Source organism: Lissotriton vulgaris, chromosome 9 (genome assembly GCF_964263255.1).
Source record: "Lissotriton vulgaris chromosome 9, aLisVul1.2, whole genome shotgun sequence".
NCBI classification, from domain to species: domain Eukaryota; kingdom Metazoa; phylum Chordata; class Amphibia; order Caudata; family Salamandridae; genus Lissotriton; species Lissotriton vulgaris.
Window position 1 is genome coordinate 934,291,259 of NC_141697.1, and position 20,809 is coordinate 934,312,067.

The 20,809-nt window shown below is 43.8% G+C and overlaps 1 long non-coding RNA gene across 2 annotated transcripts; it reads left to right on the plus strand.

Annotated features, from left to right (window-relative positions):
- The first annotated feature begins 9 nt into the window (after window positions 1-9).
- Window positions 10-13,970, plus strand: LOC147692556 (uncharacterized). Of its 2 annotated transcripts, none has more exons than XR_015300048.1 (3): window positions 10-130; window positions 10,476-10,674; window positions 11,163-13,970. It is a non-coding gene; the product is annotated as an uncharacterized LOC147692556 (long non-coding RNA). The 2 variants fall into 2 exon arrangements; XR_015300049.1 differs by having other exon boundaries at window positions 29-130; window positions 10,473-10,674.
- Window positions 13,971-20,809: the final 6,839 nt, after the last annotated feature.

A 20,809-nucleotide genomic window follows, 5' to 3' on the forward strand; every position in this document is an offset into this window, starting at 1 on the left:
GACTTTATTGTTCTGCGGCCAGAACGAAGACCGCCGTGAGTGCAATGGCCATATAAGGGACAGATGGATTGGTATCCGTCTCTTTATTTTTCCCACTCCACTTCGTTCATCGATTCCAGCGTATACTCCGGTAAGTGCTGCAGCTGCTACCAGGGGGTAGATGTTAGTCCATCGGGGCAAGCTCCACGCGCCCATCCTGTGTCAGAACCCCCATTCATAGCGCTGCCTTTCTTTAAAAAAAAAAAAAGAGCAGCATCGTCGATCCTCCGCTCTCGGTCCCAGCTGCTCAATTTACGTCCCAGACCAGCTTCCTCATTTTTCGGAAAGCACGAGTTTTCATTAAGGGGCCAAATTCAGACGCAGCTCCCTGCTTGTGTGTACTTCGTACGTGTTATGCCTGCGTTGCAATGTGTGTGCATTATGTGTGTTTGATGTTTGTCTGTATCAGCCTGCCTGCTTGTTTAATATGCACCTTTTGTGTTTGAGCATGTGTATTTTTGTGTATGTGTGACGTAGTGCGTGCCCGTGTAAGTTGTGGAAAATTGTAAAAAGCCTAAAAAATGTGTTTTACAGCAAGTTCTTCGCCGTAAGGAAAAATAAATTATTGCCCGTGTATTGTAGGTCCCATGTTGGTTCCAAGTGCACCTGCGTGTATTCAAGATTCTCTACCAAATGGAACAGTTTTCGATCTACTGAAAAGTTGTCAATCAAAGAAGGCTAAACACATATATTTATGTGAATACTGTATATTGTTGAGCATTACTTATGTCCTTGCAACTTGTAGTGTGCTTTCATTACTAAATGAATGTGTGCTCTATTGTTGAATCCTGGTCACGTTCTCCCAGCTGTGTAGTGTGCAGAGCAGCACATCTTCTAAAACACTGGCCGTTTTCATGAATGCATTTCAAAGCATAAGGATAAATGCTTCAAATAACTTAGCCGTTGTAATGCTGGTTCCTTATTTTGTTTGCTATTTGTGTAATTGAAAGGGCTGGTTGCCTGTGGCGATTGAGGTTTACGTCCTATTTAGGAAACGAGTCCGACGCATTCCAACATCTGGCAATATCAACTTTCGCAAAACTGGCTATCATTATGGTTTCGTTCCATGTGCATGCAATGTTTTTAACTCGTTTGTATATATTATTGAGACAGGGCCAATTACGTATTCCCTTTTTGCGCTAATTTACCTTGACCGCTAAGATCGCTGTAAAAATGAAGCCGGTCTTGTTACATCTGCCACTATCGATCCCAGCCATATATTATCCAGTTACAACCTGACCTACTGCTAAAGTATTGAGGCAGAGGGATAGAGCCCTGAGCTAAATCACATTAATATTTCCTATTCCAGCCCATTGGGTTTCAATCTTGGCCAAGCTGCACTCGGCCCCAGGAGCCTGCGTGTCCTGGTGGCGGTTGTCGTGTCTCTCATGTAATAAAGACAGACACGTGTATAACTATTCAAGAGCTTTATTACTCGCGTCTTATCAGGTCCCTGTCCCTACTCTAACTAGCCCCATCCTGTCCACGCTCCTCCTCTTCCCTTCCACCATGCTGGCTCCACCCACCCATCTACTAGACCGCTGACCACATAACATATCCCCTTTTCTTAATAAAACAAACAGAACAACGTGCTAATTCATATCTCCTCAATGAGTTTCTTGGGTCGCTGTACATCTTGGCGGGGTCGCGCAGCCATGGCCCCGGTATTCTCGTTGATCAGGAATTCGCTCTGCTGACCCTTACTCTCTTGGTCAATTTGGTCTGATACTTCCGGAATAAGTAGTTTAATCACATTCACCAAAGGTCCTTTCATGTCCTGAGGGCATTTCTTAAAGTGTGACACATTCCTGGTAACTCGCCGTTGATCAGATTCCGCAGTTAGCATTGTACCGTTCTGTTGGGTGACCAGCAAAGGTTCATCTCGGAATCGACAGTCAGTTTTTCTTTGTTGGTCTTGCTTGACAAGCACGTAGTCCCTTCATGCAAGGATGGTGATCTCGCTCTTCTGTTGGCATCAGCATATGATTTCATCTTGCCTTTGTTGCATTTATCAGTCGCTATCATTTCTAGATGACTGCGGATTGGTGACACTGCTCGCAAGGCCCCTTCCCAAGTCGGGATGCGATTCCTCATGGGGCACCCCAGCATCAGTGTGGCGGGGCACTGTCCTGTGGTTGAATGAGGGGTTGTCCTATAGGCTCTGAGGACCTCGTTGAGGGCCATTTGCAGGTCCTTCTTTTCAGCCATGGCGTGCTGGAATGTCTTTTTGATCGTGGCCATGAATCTTTCGATGGTGCCATTCGCCTGTGGCCAAAGAGGTGTAATCTTCCTGTGATTGAAATCCAGGTGTTTTGCAAACGCACTGAACTCGTGCCCATTGAACGGAGGTCCATTGTCCGTTTTCACCTCTCTGGGGACACCCCATTGTGCAAACACTTCATCGAGCACTTTGAGAGTACTAGAGGCACTTGTGGATGGCACGAATTGCGCGATGGGATATCGTGAGTATTCATTGATTATGGCGACCACGTATTTGGCGGAGGATAGTGGGCCGTAGAAATCCATGGCAAGTTCTTGCCATACTTCATTGGGTAGGGTGGTCATCTGCAATGGGGCCGGTGGGTCACCTTTGTTGGTCAGCTGGCACAGATGGCAATCTTTCAGGGTGGACTCTACCATTTGGTCGAGGAGAGGAAACCACACGCGTTCCCTGAGGGCTCACTTTGTTGATACTACTCCTCGATGGCCTTCATGTGCAAGGTCGATGACACCTTGCCGTAGCTGATTGGGGACCATGATCCGTTGACCTCGTAGTATTATTCCATCTGTGGTAGCAGACAGTTCGTCACAGACGTGTCGGAATGCTTGCATCGCCTGCTTGACCGCCGGGTCATTGTCTTTTTCTTGAGGATCATGTCTCCACCTGTTGGTTTGAATCCTGCGGAGTACTTTCTGCAGGATAGCATCTTGTGCCCTGACTTCTCGGATAACTTCCATGGGAATGGCAGGTGGCAATGCTTGGTCGGCCACAAAGTGGATGTACTCCTCGGCAATGGAAGGGTTGGAGTCCGATGATGCATGGGGATGGCGGGACATATAATCATCCGGGTTTTCTGCCTTCCCGGGTTTGTGAACAATGGTAAAGGTATACTCCTGAAGTCTCAGGCCCCACCTCTCGATCCTCTGAGGCATTTTGGATCTGGGGTTGCCGTAGATGGTGACTAGCGCCTGATGATCGGTGATCAAAGTAAAGTGCTTGCCGTAGATAAAAACATGAAAATGTTCACATGCCCACACCATCGCAAGACCTTCTTTCTCAGGTTGCGAGTATGCCCTTTCAGGATCGGACAAGCTGTGACTGGCATAGGCAACGATGCGTCGCTGGTCAGAGTCATCGTCCTATTGTGCTAGGATAGCCCCTAGCCCCACGGGGCTAGCCTCTACGGTGATTTCAGTTTTCTGTCTAGGATTGAAGTACGAGAGGTTGTCGGCAGACTCCACTGCACGTTTGATCTCCCTGAACGCTTGTTCACACTGGGGCGTCCAGTCAAAATGTTGTCCTTGTTTGGTGATGATGCGGAGAGGATGGCTGATGGTCGCAAAGTCTCTGATGTAACGGGCACAGTAGCTGGCCATCCCCAGGAACGATCTTAGTTCACTGACATCCTGAGGGCTCTTGGTGTTGTTCAGAGCGGCTATCTTGTCCGGATCGGGTTTCATCCCTGCACCCGAGAAAATGTGGCCAAAGAATTTTAAAGTGGACTGGGGGAACTCACACTTGTCTTTGTTTAATGTCAGGTTTGCATCTAGCAGGGTGTGACAGACGCGATCAAGTGCCATGTCGTGTTCACGGGCGTTGGAGCCGTACACAAGGATGTCGTCGCTGTAATTTAGAGTGTTAGGGATATGTTGGATGATTTGCCGGATTGCTTCCTGAAAAATTTCCGCGGCTGATGATACACCAAAACTCAGTCTCTTGTATCTGAAAAGTCCTAAGTGGGTTGCAAATGTTGTAATGTAGCGGGACTTGACGTTCCAACTCCATCTAGTGATAGCCTTTGTTTAAATCCAGCTTCGAGAACACCCTCGCCCCGTTCAAAGCAGAAATCATGTCGCTCAGATGCGGCCCAGGATGGCGTTCTCTTTCAATCGCAGTGTTGGGCAATCGCATGTCGACACACAGTCTCACTTTGCTAGTGGTGCCTTTCTTGGGTACGATGACCACTGGCGATACCCATGGGGTCGGACCATCCATCCGTTCAGTAATGTCTGCTGACAGCAGGTCATGAAGTTCATCCTCAACGGCTTTCTGGAGATGGAATGCTACACGTCGAGGGTGCTGTGCCACAGGCCTTATTTGTTCATTGATGTGTAGACTTATTTGACAACCTTTCATTTTCCCCAGTCCTTGAAACAGCCTGGGAAACTTGCTGACGATGTCCTGGTCATCATTGACCTTAAAGAGGATCTCAACAAGGCGGAGACGCTCTGCAGTTGGTAGGCTGAGTAGACAGTCAGCCTCTGTGCCCTTGATAACATGTATGACCGCCAGTATGGTGATGGTGTCGTGTTTGACTGTTGTTGGGAATTTTCCCAAGCATTGAAGTGGTCTCTTGGACATCAAAGTGAAAACTCGGACTGGTGCATACGTTAGTGGAGGCTTAGTGCTCATCCTCTCATATTCCGTGACCGGGATATAGTTCAGCGAAGCTCCGCTATCTAGCACGAATTTCGTGTCATGGTTCCCTACTTTTATGTCCAAGCGTGGATATTTTTTGAGTTGGTCAGGGTCTGCAATCCATGTTCACGTATTCGGAATCTCTAGAGTCTCGGGGTGGTGACCGACGCTCCCATCAGGATCTGCGCGACTCTCGGCTGGAGTGTGACGAGCCTGAGGACAATGTGGTCTTTCCTTGGACGGCTCTTATGTGATGCTTTCTGGTGTCAGAACGAGACGACCTCGTTGTTTCGCTTCGCCTCTCTTTGTGATAATCCCCACACATCGCTTTGAAGTGGTTCGTCCGCCCACATTTCCTACATCTCTGACCCATGGCAGGGCAAGCATCCGCATGAGGGTAGTCATATCCACACCTGTAGCATTGTTTTGTCCTCTCTGGTCTCCTTTCCCTCCGCCCAGGTTCTCGCCTCCTGTGCTCTGGATATCTTTGATGAGACGACTGCTTGTCTTTCGAGCTTCTTCGACTGCTGCCTTTGGCTTGGACGCGGCGCACTTGTTCATGGCTCACGTTGCGTCCTGTTGCAATGTTGATGGCATGTTCCTCGGCCTGATCATACACACGAGTCATTTCTTCAATGTCGTCTAGTTCATGGGGTTTTCTTAACAGCCACCTCCTGAGAGTTTCTGAATGACACTCATCTATGATTTTGCAATTTTATGGCAGCATCTGTTGAAAAGGTGTCGAATTCACAATGTCTGGATAGCCGTCGCAGTCAGGTGATGAATGCGCTCATCGCCTCGTCCTTCCCTTGGCGCGCTTGATGAAACGCGTGACGTTCATAGTCCACATTTCTTTTATGGAGGAATTTCTTGTTCAGCGCTTCACGTACTTTGTCATAAGTTCCAGCATCTGCATGGGGGAGATCTTTGATTATTTTGCTTATCTCTCGACCTGCTAGATTGCGGAGAGCGATCAATTTCTCTTTATCAACAGTCACTTTAGATCCCTCAATGTAGTCTTCGAAATCTTCAAGCCACTCTTGCCACTTGGGACCCATGCTCCCTCCTGTGGTCAGTGTTAGGGGTTCCGGGGCCCGCAGGTGCGACCCTCCTGCAACGATGGGCTTGACTTTGTTTCGCTGTGGGGATGTCTCTGGGGTCACCATCTTGGTGACGCGTGCTTCCCGCCTTCTCTGCCTCCTAATCGACCTGTTCGCAGCTGCCTGGATAGGTTAATTGCTGTCGTTTCTCTTTCAATGTTTATTTAACTTTGCTCTTGCTTGTTTATTCTTAGTCACTTGTGTTAACTCACACTTGTTATGCTTCTTTTTGCAGCTCGTGAGTGTCGTTTTCACTGGCCAATCACTATGCCTGACCTTAAGATGGCCACCCCACAATGACCAATGGCTCTGTCCTTAAAGCTGCCTGACTTCAAGATGGACGCCATTGCTATCTGCATACAAGGCTTTCTCTCTGTTCACTCAGCACCCAGCTACTTCAATCGGGACTCACCGGCAGTCGATCTGAGGAGGCAGCACACTTCAGGTTTCAGCTCTCCTCGGCAGCTGCCACGGTCAGGTGAGGTTGGGGTGGGCTCCCACCTTGCTTCGCCAGGTCCCACGTTCACTCGGCGACAATGTGCCGATACTCGCGCATCGGGCGTGAGGTTTCCGATGTCGGAGGCTGCTCGAGCTCAGATTGTGAGAAGTTGGCCTGATATGTGCTGCTCACTAATTCTAGTGATCACCTTGTATCATGCCAAGCAACCCTTATGATGATCGGTTGTAAGTCAACCTTATAGACCAGTTATCCTAGTGGTAACGTGGACAAAGCAGTCTTAGGCTAAACTCTGAAAGGCATGTGAAGCCAGCTGTATTACCATACACAACCCCCTTGAATACCAGATGAAAGGACACCACACAGATATATATTAAAAATATATATATATTTATTAACTACAAATATCCCCTGAACTCTTTATGAGCACAGAAGCACAAGCGTTAAACAAAACACAGTTTAAAATACACAACAGTTGCACAATATGGATGAGCCCTAGGGTCCACCTAAACCATATACTAAGAAAGTGGTATAAGAGATACCAATCGAAAAGGAAACAGGCCTAGGGCCTTGTTAATCGCTGGAGCTGTTCGGGACTAGCAGTGACTAAGTCGGGAAAGGCCCGGGGGACTCGGGTGCAGTGTTTAAAGTGCACGCACTCACCAATGCAATGTCTATGGTGCGTAAAAGTTACAAAGTTAGATAGTTGGGAACCTTCCGAGTGACCTAGAAAGCTGAAATTTGAGACACAGGCCCTAGAGGTGTGTACCGGTGTAGGAACACCGGCGTTGCTGAGTTACCTCACCCACAGGAAGCGGGTGCATAGGGTCGAAGTAGTGTCTGGTTTCGTCACGCTGGCCGATGGTGCTTGGAGCTGAAGATGCTGCAGGCGGCTCGATGTGAAGAGTTCCGGTGGATCCAAGGATGGATCTGACGTTGTGAAGACCTGAAAGCAGAGGCGACAATGTTCAAAGTCACTAGCCAGTGACTACCGTGGAACCAGATTGGAACCAGGCGATGTCGGGTGCAAACAGGCGTTGAGGTGTAGCTTCTCTCTGCAGCCACGTGGACACCAGGGGTCGAGGACGTCCAGGAGTCGGTCACGAGCTGTCCCATGCAGGCTTCTCGCTGTTGGCGGTGTCGGCAACTTGATTGGAGCAAACAGGCTTTGGCTAATGCAAGCCACGCAGGAATCGAAAAAGGCTTATCACTCGGACCAGCAAGGTCAGAGCGGGTGCTTCTTTTAACAGGAGCGAGGGCAAGTCTGGAGCAACCAGACCCGCAGTGTAGTTTGTCGGTTTAGTCGCCAAGATGGCCGCTGACCACGTGGCTAGTGGCCGGGATGGCGCGTCGAGCGGCACAATGCAAAAGGGCCCCATGCAGATCGTGGAGATGCTCGGGGCTGATCTTCGGTGCAAGGGCTGCTCGTGGTGGGGGTTCTCAGTCCCCAAAGCACAACGTCGAGGGTGTCTCTGATGCTGCGCAGTCAGCTTTTCGAGTGTCTTCCAAGAGGTCCGGTCCCACGTCTCTTGGTGCCTCCACGGGTCCCTTCTTTGCAGGGACTGTGGATCGGGCTGTGAGGTCTGGGAGTCTGGGTCTTGTCAGGCTCTGGGCTCGGGCTCCGGCGGGATGCGGCGGCAAAGCAGACGTCGAGTTGCTGGTTGGTACCTGTGTTCACAGGGTGGCCACTCCTAGGCCACAAGGGAGATGCTCTTCAGTCTTCTGTGCAGCAGAATGTCGAAGTCCAGTCGTCTTCTTCGTTTAAAGTTGATTCAGGATGATCTCAGGTGCTCAGGCACTGCTCCCACTCTTATTCCCAATCTGAGGGGTGGATCACCTGCTAGGTCCCTCCTCTGGGTGGGACCAGGAAGGGGGGCGGTTACACCCCCTTTCCTTTGTCCAGCTTCTCGCCAGGCTTGGGTCTGGAAGGTCCCAGGACCGGTTTGGACTGGCTTATGCACGGGGACACTTTGTGTGCCCCGGGCATGTCTCAATCTATTCAGCCCTGTCCTACCCAATACACAAAATCCTGTCTGGGGTGGTGCTCGCACCTCCCAAGGCAGGAAACCCTTTGTCCAAGCTTCCCTCGCTGGAAGGACTCCCAGCAGCAGGAGGTCAGACTTGTGTCTGTGGTGGCAGCGTCCATTTTGTGACGCTGAGGCTCTGGTTAATTTTAACCGGGGTTAAGGCTACACACGTCGTGTCCCTCTAGAAGGGTGGAATGCTATCCCCGTCGACAGAACTATCGAGGGGATAGTATTCCAAATTGTATGACACCTTGCTCGACATGTTTTGATAAAGCCAAACCAAAGTTAGCATATAACCGCGAGGATTATAATGCACTTAAGAGTATATGGTATGGCAATATCCCGGAACAGCTAAGGGAGTGGTTCCCGACAGCTGCAGACAGGCTCAGCTCATGCTAGAGCACCATCTCACATATTTCCAAGCACTCTGCCTCCAGGATTGATGAGGCCTTCCATAGGAGTGGCTGATAGGAACATATGTGTCCAGTTAAGGTTAGATATAGGGATACTATATCTAAGCAAGAGGTGATTACACCAACTTACCCCAGCTGAGTGATCAGCCAGTTGTGTCAAAATATGGAGGCCAGGCCAGGGGTGGCACAATACATGCTGCAGCCCCTGGTAGGCCTTGGAAGCACCTATGCCCTGGGTACCTAGGGTACACTGTTACAGGGGCCAATAAGGTGAACCAGTTCCAATTGTGTATGCACCTAAGGTACATGGAGTTCATTTTAAGGAGAGAGCAATCAGCCTGGGGCCCTGAATAGCAGGATCCCAGGCCAACTATGTCAAAAACCAGCTAAACACCAGGCAAAAAGTTTGGGGGTAACCATAGTCAGATATCCACCTTCCTACACCGATTTCAACGCGCTCGACGGCGCTTACCAGCAGACCTTCTTGGAGCTGCGTCCTCCGCTCGGGGCAATTTTCTTCCGCTTTGGGGTGCTAGGCAGAGTCGGAGTGGGCTCCCGACTTCCGTTCTTTCGGCACACACCAGATTGCATGCATCCGGCGGAAGTCGCGTTTCAGCGCGAACGGTTTCCTTTTCTCGAGCGTTTCAGCGCTCGTTGCTTCGGGCCCCCTCTTGACTCCCTCGCAGTCGCTGGAGGGACAGGGTCACCTGCTGCTGGCCTCTTTCTTCGGGCGGCAGCTCCGCTTCGCACGGCAGTGTTCTCCTTTTCTCGACGCTGCATGGGACAGGGCACTCTCGTAGGGTTCTGTGGGCAGTGGTCATGCCAATCCCACCCTCGTCGCCAGTTCTCGTGTCTCTCATGTAATAAAGACAGACACGTGTATAACTATTCAGGAGCTTTATTACTCACGTCTTATCAGGTCCCCGTCCCTACTCTAACTAGCCCCATCCTGTCCACGCTCCTCCTCTTCCCTTCCACCCTGCTGGCTCCACCCACCCACCTACTAGACCACTGACCACATAACAGCGGTGTTTACACAGCGGCTGAGACGTGGTAAATCATCTACCTGCCTTAATGGAGGATTATGTATTACCTCAAGTTGGGGTCTCGACAGGAGCTGCGCAGGCAGCATTTCCAACCAAGCATCCTGGCTCTCTCTCGCTCCCTCGCTCCTTCTCTCTCTCTCTCCTTCTCTCTCTCTCTCGCTCCTTCTATGCCAATGCTTTTGCGTTATGTATTTGCCATAGTAATGCCTTTTGTTTAATTTATAAAGCCATTACATATTGCACAATTAACGTACAATACTACTAGCAAAGCTAATGTCTTTAGCTTAATAAAAGGTGAAACCTATTGCATTTTTAACGCTTGTCCTTTCATGTTGGGGGTGCCGGTGGGCAGAGGGTAGCAGGCATCTGACTCTGCATCTGCGGGGATAGGTAACTTGATTTCCCGTCACAAACCCCCGTGTGAAAGTTCACCTATTGATAGTTCTTCTATTTCTCTCATAATGCCTCTACTTTGCTATTACTATTTGCCCTGAGCAGCAAGACCTAAGCATACACTCTGGCTCTCCAAAAATAAAGTTGATTATTAGGTAACTTCCTCAATGGCCTTCAGTGCATGCCCAAACACTTCTTTGTAGTCCTAAATCTAGGCATATTAGATAGGAATTGCACCAGGTCAGTGTACTTTTTGGGGTGCTTCTCCAATTAAATCTGTTAATCAGTTTGATATGCTTTGTATTTTACCTCTGAAACTTAAACCACACACAAACTAATTCCTGATTTTTATATCTAGCAGAACATAATCATGGTTTCATTCAACGTCCTGTTTTTCACTTGCGATCATTCTGTGTGTGTTCGAAAAGATGGTGACTTCCTGCTTTTGGACAATCCCGGGGAAGTTCTTTGTAAATGGCTGATCGAAAATCTAGATGAAGCTGGTCGGCCAATCACCGGAGAGAGAGATTTTAAAGCTATGATTCTGTTCAAATCATCTGGTAAGCACATTAAATAAACCTTTATAGTAAGTTTGCTACTGCAGGATAACGGTACAAATTACCAACCTGTTTAAGTCAAAACCTACATTTGTGATTAACTAATCCAATAATGGACAGTAAAAAAGAACATGCATGTCCCCCACATATGCCTTGGATTGCTCTCCAGAGACAAATGTAACACTTATGAAAAGGACTGAAACGTTTAGCTTGTCGCACTACTATAAGGCATCCATTTTTGGATAAACTATTTTATTTAGGCAACTTTTTTCAGGAGGTTCAAATTCAGGCTTACAGTGTGTACTGTCTAGTAAGGAAAACTTACTTACTTATGGATAGATTGTACATTCGTCCTTTATTATCAATACCTCTTTATTTATATATTCTGGCTAGAGCGTGAAGGTATATTGCAAGTGGTCAATGTGTTCTTATCTGTTTTGAAGTTTATATGTAAATATATATATTTTTTTCTCTTTTTTTTTTTTTTTTAGTGAAGAAACAGTGTCTAATGATCCAGGATATTTTTCAAGAGATAATTGCAAGCTATTCTGGCACAACAGAGGGTATAAAACAGGTGTTTCTTCAAAGGGCACTGGAGGAAAAGCAGATGATTATGGACTGTGGCAATCGGGGAAACGCTGGTAGACTTAAGAGGGGGGTTACGCAAACTACAAGAGGAAGAAATTGCAGAGAAAAGATGCAAGGACAAAAAAGTCAAGCAGGGTGGACTGGATTATATAAGAGTTGGTAACAAAGCTCCTGCTGAAAGCACAACTTCTCAGCCTGGTGATGCAAGTTCGCGGATGAGTTTGCAGAAACTTGAAAACCTGGCCCTTTTAGCAGGGATGGTTAGTGTCCTTCATCAAAAATCCACAACTAAAAATGACGCATCAGACTGTGAAAATGTACTTGTCTTGGAGTCCCCGCTTAAATCCAAATATCAAGGACAAAAACATGCCTCCCTTTCACCACGTCATCCTAGAGTAATCAACACTCATTCTGAAAATATAATGGGGCCATTCTGATGTATCAATAGCCATCCTGAAGCTGTCATAGGATCATCCAGGAATAATTGACAGTCATCCTTAAACTAGCTAGAACCCATCCTGGAGTAATTCTCACTCATCCTGAAGTTGTCGATTAGTATTTGTGGAGTTGTAAAAGGCAATCACTCCCTGCCAGTAGAAGTCATCAGAACACCATCCTACTGTAGTTTTGTGATGAGTCTAGGTTCGTCATTACATTTACATTTTTCGCCCTACAGGCATACTTCAGGATGGCTTGGGATGACTTCCCCAGATAATTGCAGGAATAGCCTGACTGTAATCAGATGACTCCAGGATGATCTTCCTTTTTGACATGGGTTGACAGTCCCCATTGACAGGTATGCTGCTGCCGCCAGGCCCTCTTCTTGCCTACAAGAACCCCTCTACCCCCTATAACACATTTTCTCCATCCATCCTTCTTTCTTTTCCGGGGCTTCCTCCAACCACTGACTTGCCTATTCTGTATACTTCTATATTGGATGTTTCTTTGTTATTATTCTAGCATAAAGTTGAACACATGGATAAAAGGTCTATTATCTGATTGGTGTAATAAATATGGATATCTGTTACGGGGGTGTACAAATAGTATTCAGTAAGAAACAGGTAGGTATTTATTTGCAATAAAAAATTGCAAATGCGCCTTAAAGCCATTAACCAGTTTGAGCTGCAAACACACATACAACTAATTTACTTCAGGCAATGTAAAGACACGTGTTGATCGAAGTGGCCCTGGACCTTTATAAAAGGGTTAATTGAAAATCGCGCGCACCTTACCAGTCTAGTCCACGGCTGCAAACGAAGGTCTTCTAAGTTGCAGATCAACTAGTTCCGAGTTAAGGGAGAGTTCGGGATCTATCCTCTTCGTTTGTGCTATCCTCTTCCTCCTCTATATTCAACCGTCTTGTGTCTCTTGAGCTCCCTGGTTGAACCCTAAACTGTCCATAAAACTTTCGTGCACAAGGTACTCTTGCCTCACCACCTCTGCCCTCTTAAACTATTCTTAGTAATTCTGTTCACCTGTTCCTCTTACCTAAGTGGAGCAGAAAAAGCTCTTAGGATCACTCAACTACGCAAACCTATAATAAGTCATTATGAATACACTCCACCCTCTGCAAAGCAATGAAACAGTCTCTTTGGACTGTCATTGGCAGCTGCCCCCTGCTTTCCAGCACTCTAATGAAGCTGTGCACCCTCTGCTCACCACTGACTACGCTGTCCACCTTCTACTGTTCCCCTGCTGCTCACTCCCAACAATGTGCATTTACCCTTGCGCACTCTTACACCAGACTATTTATTCCCTTCAGTAACAGTACACCGCGCGCTAGACAAGATGACCACCTGTCCACTAGTTGAAAACGGACCCTGCGTGAACTCAGTCTAATATCTGTTGTCCGTTGTTGATATTTAACATGTCATTTGTCAGTAAGACTTAGCACTTCCGGGTCGTACAGCAACCAATCCTACAGCGGAACATATTTAGGGAGTCGACTGGGAGGAACAACGGGGACGCCCTGGCCAACCCTTGTGTGATGCACAGAATTTAGAGATGCTGATGAAGTCCGCACGTGCATCTGTTCGAGCCTTCCTCCGTAATTCGGTTGGTGGCGCTAATTAAATCTGACCTCACGTTGATGTTATTTTGGAGAGGTGCGCTGCAGGCTGGAATTAAGTAAATCACTGATCGTATCTAGTGGGCCTGTTTGGGCCCGGGAAGACCAGGCTAGGTTGCTTCCGTCTTCGTTTCTCGCACTTTAAAGAGGAAGCTGGGAGAGTGGTGTGGACCACTGCTAAACTATTGGTTTATAGAAAGCGACGGTTAGTTAGAACCTGCCTCGGGTCTAATTCTCTCCTATCCATTTTGCTGGCCTCAGGCCGGGCCAGTGATCGCCATGCGGAATCATCTAGAGATGGGAGAGCTAACCAATTTTACATGTGAAAATGTATTTATTCACCACGTGGAAGAGTTTTGCCTTTGTACCTGTGGTACAAATACCTTTAATTGTAGTGTGCAGCTAAACAATCTGCAGTTTTAGACTTTTTTTCAGTGTTCACTTTACCACTCCTGCTATGATGTTAGCCAAAGCCTATTGGACATTATGATGTAATATTACAGAACTTTTGTTGGTATTTATATGATGTCATGGAACGTTGTGGCAGATTTTATACTTTCTGTCAGGATCGGCACGCACAGCTTCCACCTGCGTTGTGGGCCTTTATGTATGTTATTTACTTATTAAATAACTTCTTTAATCTGACTCCTTGTCTTAACAATTTGGCGACGAGTTTAAAAGGAAGGTCAGCAAAACACACTAGGGTCTTGACTCATCACTCAGCGCGGCTGAGTCCAGCTAAACGTAGAAAGCAACACAAGCGCCACTGCTGAGAGGTTCAATTAACCAACAAGGCTTAGTACATATAGTAGTTCAGAATGAAGCATAAACAACCTGCTCAATTTTTTAGCAACATAAGGAATTTATTCCTTTTTCAAAGATTTTTTCATTGTTAATAACACAACACTTTTTGGTGCATGGAAAAAACAAACATTTTTTATATATAGTAAACAGCAATATGAAATAATGTGAACATTTACACACTTCCAGAATACATGGCCTTTCAGTCATACAACACACATTCATACACAGTGATCAAATAACAACAAAGAAAATGAAACCACGTATCGGTCATAAATCAATAGAAGGAATCCCTTGAAGTTTTTCAATTTCTAAAGTCTTTTTTTGACATAATTTCAACGAGAGTCCAATTCTCTGAAAGATGGTGAATATCAGCGCGAATATCAGCGCGCACCTCACTTTAAACATTGTCCCAGAGTTTAGCTACTCAGCGCGTTTGTTTATTTCTTCTTTTTTTCACAGCCCCTGAGTGCACCCTACTGTGAAACTTTCTGAATTTCCACCTTCGAATTTCTTACATGTTTGGTTGAATGGCTAAGGTAGGCTTTGGTCTGACTCGGGGTATTTGTCTCTCACTTCCCTCTTGACTTATTCTCGCACTAAGCACCTCACTTTGATTGTTTCCACAGAACCAACATAGGTCCTGAGGAGAACCCCACAATTCATAAGGGTTCGAAACGCGTCGACCATTCTTTCCTCGTATCTGGTCTACATATTTTGCGCTAAAACAAGCCCCTTCACCATCTTTCAGAGAATTGGACTCTCTTGTTGAAATTATGTCAAAAAAAGACTTTAGAAATTGAAAAACTTCAAGGGATTCCTTCTATTGATTTATGACCGATACGTGGTTTCATTTTCTTTGTTATTTGATCACTGTGTATGAATGTGTGTTGTATGACTGGAAGGCCATGTATGCTGGAAGTGTGTAAATGTTCACATTATTTCATATTGCTGTTTACTGTGTATATATATAAAGAATGTTTGTTTTTTCCATGCACCAAAAAGTGTTGTTATTAACAATAAAAAAATCTTTGAAAAAGGAATAAATTCCTTATGTTGCTAAGAAATTGAGCAGGTTGTTTATGCTTCATTCTGAACTACTATACGTACTAAGCCTTGTTGGTTAATTGAACCTCTCAGCAGTGGCGCTAGAGTTTAAAAGGAAGGCCCACAGCCCAACCTCACTCTACCATTTAAAGGCTTTTGATGGAAAAACTACCTTCGTGTTTTCTGAAAAAAGAACAGCCTTAATGAAAGGGAGTATGTACTGTGATGTACGCTTGAGCAGATTTTGTGGTATTTGAAGGCATAAATACTTACCATTAATAAACTGCCATTGAGAGCTTGCGATGAAGTTAATGGGACACTGTAATTACGCTACGCAGCAACGTGCAGCGATTTTTGAACAACATTGTAAATGTTATTTGAGGTGATTCTTGACATTATTACACTTTGGAGAACCTCAGCTTGGCACTATCACAATCTTTGGTAAGAGGAATGTACCATTTCAAATAATATTGTCTAAGAAGTGCATTAGCCGTGCAGCTAAAGAAAACTTTACAAAAAAAAGAGTTCTTAATATAACTAAAATTAAATTCATGAGTAAAGGAAAAGGTAAGAAAAAAAATCAAATACCATGGCACTGAGCAGTACAATTTGTGTTTCAGCATTTTTCTTGAATGAGCCTGGCAAACCACCTATATGCTAGAAAAATTAGCATAGGATATTCAAAAATTATTTAATAGCAATTGACGGCAAGGAATATAATGCAAATTGGCGATAATGTTTGGTTTTCTAGGCAATGCAGGGCAAGAAATATTTAACTGTTTGCCTGAAGTTGAACATGCTGATGGACAGTTTATACCAATGAATGAATATCAGGAGGCTGTAAAACGTATGGAGAAGCAGTTTCTGACGAACCCAACATAATGGGTGGTAGACATAAATTTGCCATGCGCAAACAATTAGTAGGAGTAGACATTGAAGAGTATATTGGAGTTCCTGCTACAAAATGTGAATTCAATGAAGTGGTGGATATTTCTATCAGAGACCAATTCGTGTTTCAATGTTATTCCAAAAAGGTTCAAGAACAGTTACTGGCATGCAGCAACCCCAATTTACAGGAGGTGATAGACATTGCTAGAGGGATAGAGCGCTCTTTACTGTCATCAATTGAAATCTCAAAGGAAAGTATGCATACTACTAATGTTTCTGCCTAACTGGAAAAGAAGAGATATTAAAGGTTTGGTGCAAAAAAAAAAAAAGGTGAAAAGAACTTTGAAGGTAAAATTTGCATGTGCTACAGGTGAGGTTCAAAAATTTATTTAGTGGACTTTCAAAGCTGCCCAGCTATTTGTAAGAGGTGTGTAAAAATAAAAAAGGCTGTTTTTAAGAACAAAGTGAAGATAAATTCTGTAGAGGAGTTCGATGAAGACATTTTTTCAAATATTGTATTATCTGTGGATGCTCCAGAAGATAGGATCAGAGCACCTTTAGGAAAAGTATTAATTGGTGAAATTGAGTTACAAATAATGGCGGATTCTGGTTCACCAATTACGATAATTTCTGACACGAGCTCCGACAATTTATGGCAGAATTGTGATCCAAAAGCTACACTACAGATGTTAACCCAAAAGCATTTGGGGATTTTGAGATTGAGACGTTAGGATTTTTCGAAGACACATTAAACTTTTAAAGGTAGAATTATGTATACCAAAATTTATGTAGCGAAAAGGGGTGGCAATATCGTAGGATGGTAAGACTTAGCCAAGCATGTTATAATTTTAAAACCAGGATCTGATGAAGCGATCGTTTTGGACGAGAATTTTGTTGATTGTGTTAGATTGACAGCTTACTCTTGAAGCTGTCTTAAGCAGCAATCACGTTTTTCGTGAGCACATCAGTTGTGTTGAGGGTTTCAAGCATAAGATCAAGTTAAAAGAATGAGCTATACTATCTCACACAAAGTAAGACCTGTTCCATTATCTGTGAGGAAGGAACTTAAAATTTTACTTGAAAAACTTTGTGTGGAAGGAGTCATTGAGGCAACTGATTCTTCTGAATGGGTTTCAGCCATCGTTGTCACCAAAAAAAAGACAGGCGATATCAGGTTGTGTGCTGACATGAGATCTTTAAATAGAAACATTGTGGTAAATTGCCGTCCTTTGCCAATGATACAAGAGATTTTGGCATCTACTTCAGGTTCCAAATTTTTCTCTTTGATAGATCTAAAGTCAGCATATCATCAAATTGAGCTAGGAAAAGAATCAAAGGACCTCACTACTTTTGTGACTCCATTTGGAGCTTACAGGTATGTGAGATTACCTTTTGTCCTAGCCTCTGCCGCTAGTGTCTTTCAAAAGCTAGTGGACATCATTTTTAAAGACATTAAAGGGGTTGAAAAGTTCCAAGACGACATTTTAGTGCATGCAAGTACAGAGAAAGAACATTACAAAACTTTAAATGTTGTCTTGTCCATTCTCAAAGAGAAAGGTATGACTGTAACAAAAAAGAAATGCAAGTTTGTACAAGACAGCATAGAATATTTGGGACATCTACTTACGGATAAAGGAATTAAACCTAAAAATTATTTGGTTAAAGCTATAAGAGATGCCCCCAAACCTAGTGACAAAGAAACATTAAAGTCATTCATGGGGCTGAGCAAATATTATTCTCGTTTTATTGTGGGATATGCAGACAAGGTTGAACCATTGCGGAAACTTTTACGCAAGGGAGTAACATTTGTGTGGAGTGAAGAGCAGGATTGTGCATTTGATGTAATAAAGAAAGCAATTGTTGAGGCTCCAGGATTGTATCCTTATGATGCTAACAGAAAAATATTATTATGGTGCGGATGCCAGTGCAGTAGGCATTGGAGCTGTTTTCAGTCAAAAAAGAGGGAGGAGGAGTTTGCTATTGGATATAGTTCAAGATGTCTCAAAAATGCAGAGAAATATTACAGCTCTATTGAGCGCAAAACACTAGCTTGTGTTTGGGCTGTGGAAAAGCTTAAAATGTATTTATGGGGTAAAGAATTTGAAATCATAACTGACCATAAACCATTGATATACATGATGGATGGATGGATGGATGGATGGATGGATGGATGGATGTGGTAGAGGAAATGGTAAAGCTTCTTCTAGATTAGTAAGACTCATTGCAAAGCTGCAAGAGTTTAATTTTAAAGTCAAACCTATACCAGGAAGCTTAAACTGCAGTGCTGACTGTCTTTCAAGATTACCATTATTTGATTGTGCTGATGAGAACATTGATGACATGGAATGTGTTGTAGAACCTATTGATACAACCATCCTGAGTGAGGGATCTATAACAGAAAGTGAATGGGTGGGAACACAAAATAATTATAGCATTTTGCAAAAAGTTAAAGAATATGTAACTGGAAAGTGGCCACCATTAAGGCATTTAATCAATGCCAAGAAATGTTCTGAGCAAGTGTCAGATGAGCTAACTGTTGAGAATGATTTGTTGATGAGACATGATTTATTTATACCACCTTTTGAACTAAGGAAAAAACCTAATTTATCTAACTCATAGAGGTCATCCAGGATCAACTGCAACCAAGAAAAAAAATATATATTGGTGGCCAGGGATCAATGCTGAATGTGAATGTACATGTTGACCATTGTGTTGAGTTTTTGAAACAGATAAACAAAGTAAGGTGTGCAAAAATGAAATGCAGTTAGTTGAAATACCTAAAGGACCTTGTGCTATTGACTTTTCAGTCAATACTTTTCAGTAAATATCTTGTCTTGTCAGACTATTACTCAAACATAGATTCATTATGAATTGATTCCTAATATTACTACTGGGATCATTATTGACTTTTTAAAGAGAATATTTGCTATAGAGGGACAATAAAAAGTCTTAGTATTGGATAATGTAACGCAGTTTCTTCTAAAATGTGTACATTTCTGAAAACATTAGGAATAAGACAAGAAAAAACACTGTTATATAGTCCATCTTCGAATGGACATGCTGAATTAGTCAACAGATCTTTGAAGGAAGGTGTACAATTGGCCATTGCTTCACACTTGCCAGTAAAAGAGCACATGCGTGAAAAGGTCTATAGCTACAATGATACGGAAAATATTACTGGATATACTCCATTTTTCTTAATGAGAGGTAGGCAGTGTAATACTATTTTGACACCTATTTTTAAGAATTGGTACGAAGAAATCACAGAGTGCACCAATATTGATGATAAACTTGTTAATGTTCAACGAAAGATAATTGAAAGACAAGTTAACAAAGACATCATGACATGAGTAACAAAACGAGAAAAACAAAAATTAAGACGGTAGATTGGGTCATCATCAAGAAACCTTTTAAGGTACAGAAAGATGAATCTAAATTCACTAAACCTTACAAAGTGATTGATGTTTCTTGTGGAGCTGTTAATTTAGGAGTCCAAGGTTGGTGGAGTAAAAGTGATGTAATATGTTTGAAACCGGGCCAAGAGGAAATTCTTCTGTCTAATAAGACCAGTGTAGAGGAAGATAATGAACTTAATGTTTGGGATTGTTTTGAATAAGAAAAAGAGATAGAAATGTTTAACTATGAAGCAAAAGAAGAGTTATGCCAATGTAGGATTGAACTCTTCTCAAGGTTCTTTTACACAGAGTTTTAATACTTCTTTTGCTATTTCAGATGAACCAGATACATTTTCACATTCTCAAAATGTTTCAAGTGTTAAAGAAGACTTTGAGAATGTCGATACAAAACCTAATGACCGCTGTGCCTTACCTAGTTCTTTACATTCAAACGCTATGCTTACATCTTAAAGATTAATTAAACCACCCAAGCGTTTTGACGATTTTGTTCTTTATTGATAACTTTTATTTCAAAATTAAAAGAAAGGAGATGTTGTACATATACCTTTAATTGTAGTGATTAGTTAAACTGTTTGTAGTTTTAGCCTGTCTTCAGCGTTCACTCTACCACTCCTGCTGTGATGTCCAATAGGCTTTGGCTAACTTTATGATGTAACATCATAGAACTCTAGTTGGTATTTATATGATGTCTTGGAATGTTGTGGCAGATTTGAATACTTTGTCAGGATCTGCACGTTCAGCTTCCACCTGCATGTGGGCCTTTATGTATATTATTTACTTATTAAATAGCTACTTCTTCATTCTGGCTCCTTGTCTTAACAGTACCTCCGATTTGTATCTCTGCATTGAGATAGGTAAGTGGTGGTTTTAAAACATGAAAGTGGAAACCTGCATCTCCTGCCCCCAAATTCAGTGCCGCTAATGCGGGAAGTCGGTTACTTTGTGCAGAATACGTTTTTCTATATTTAAGCAACATTCTAAGTGTATTAAAACATAACGAGAATTAAAAAAAAAAATTATATCGTACATGGTGAACTCATAGATTTCAAGGTGCTGTCATATCTGATAATGGAACAAAATGTTGCACAGAGAAATAAAATATTTGACTAGGCCCACACACTTTGGTCTAGTGGGGAACAAAGCCAGGATTGATGCCAGGTTTTTTGGTTTCACTGTGCGCAATTTAGTCACTGCATGGTATCTATACTGTTTTTACATCAAAGGTCAGTACTTTATCTTGTAATTCTCAGTGTATGAGGTTTCAGCATGGATGTCAAGCAGAAACCACATGAAGGTACAGCGCATTTTGGGCTCGAGAGTCCAAGAAGAC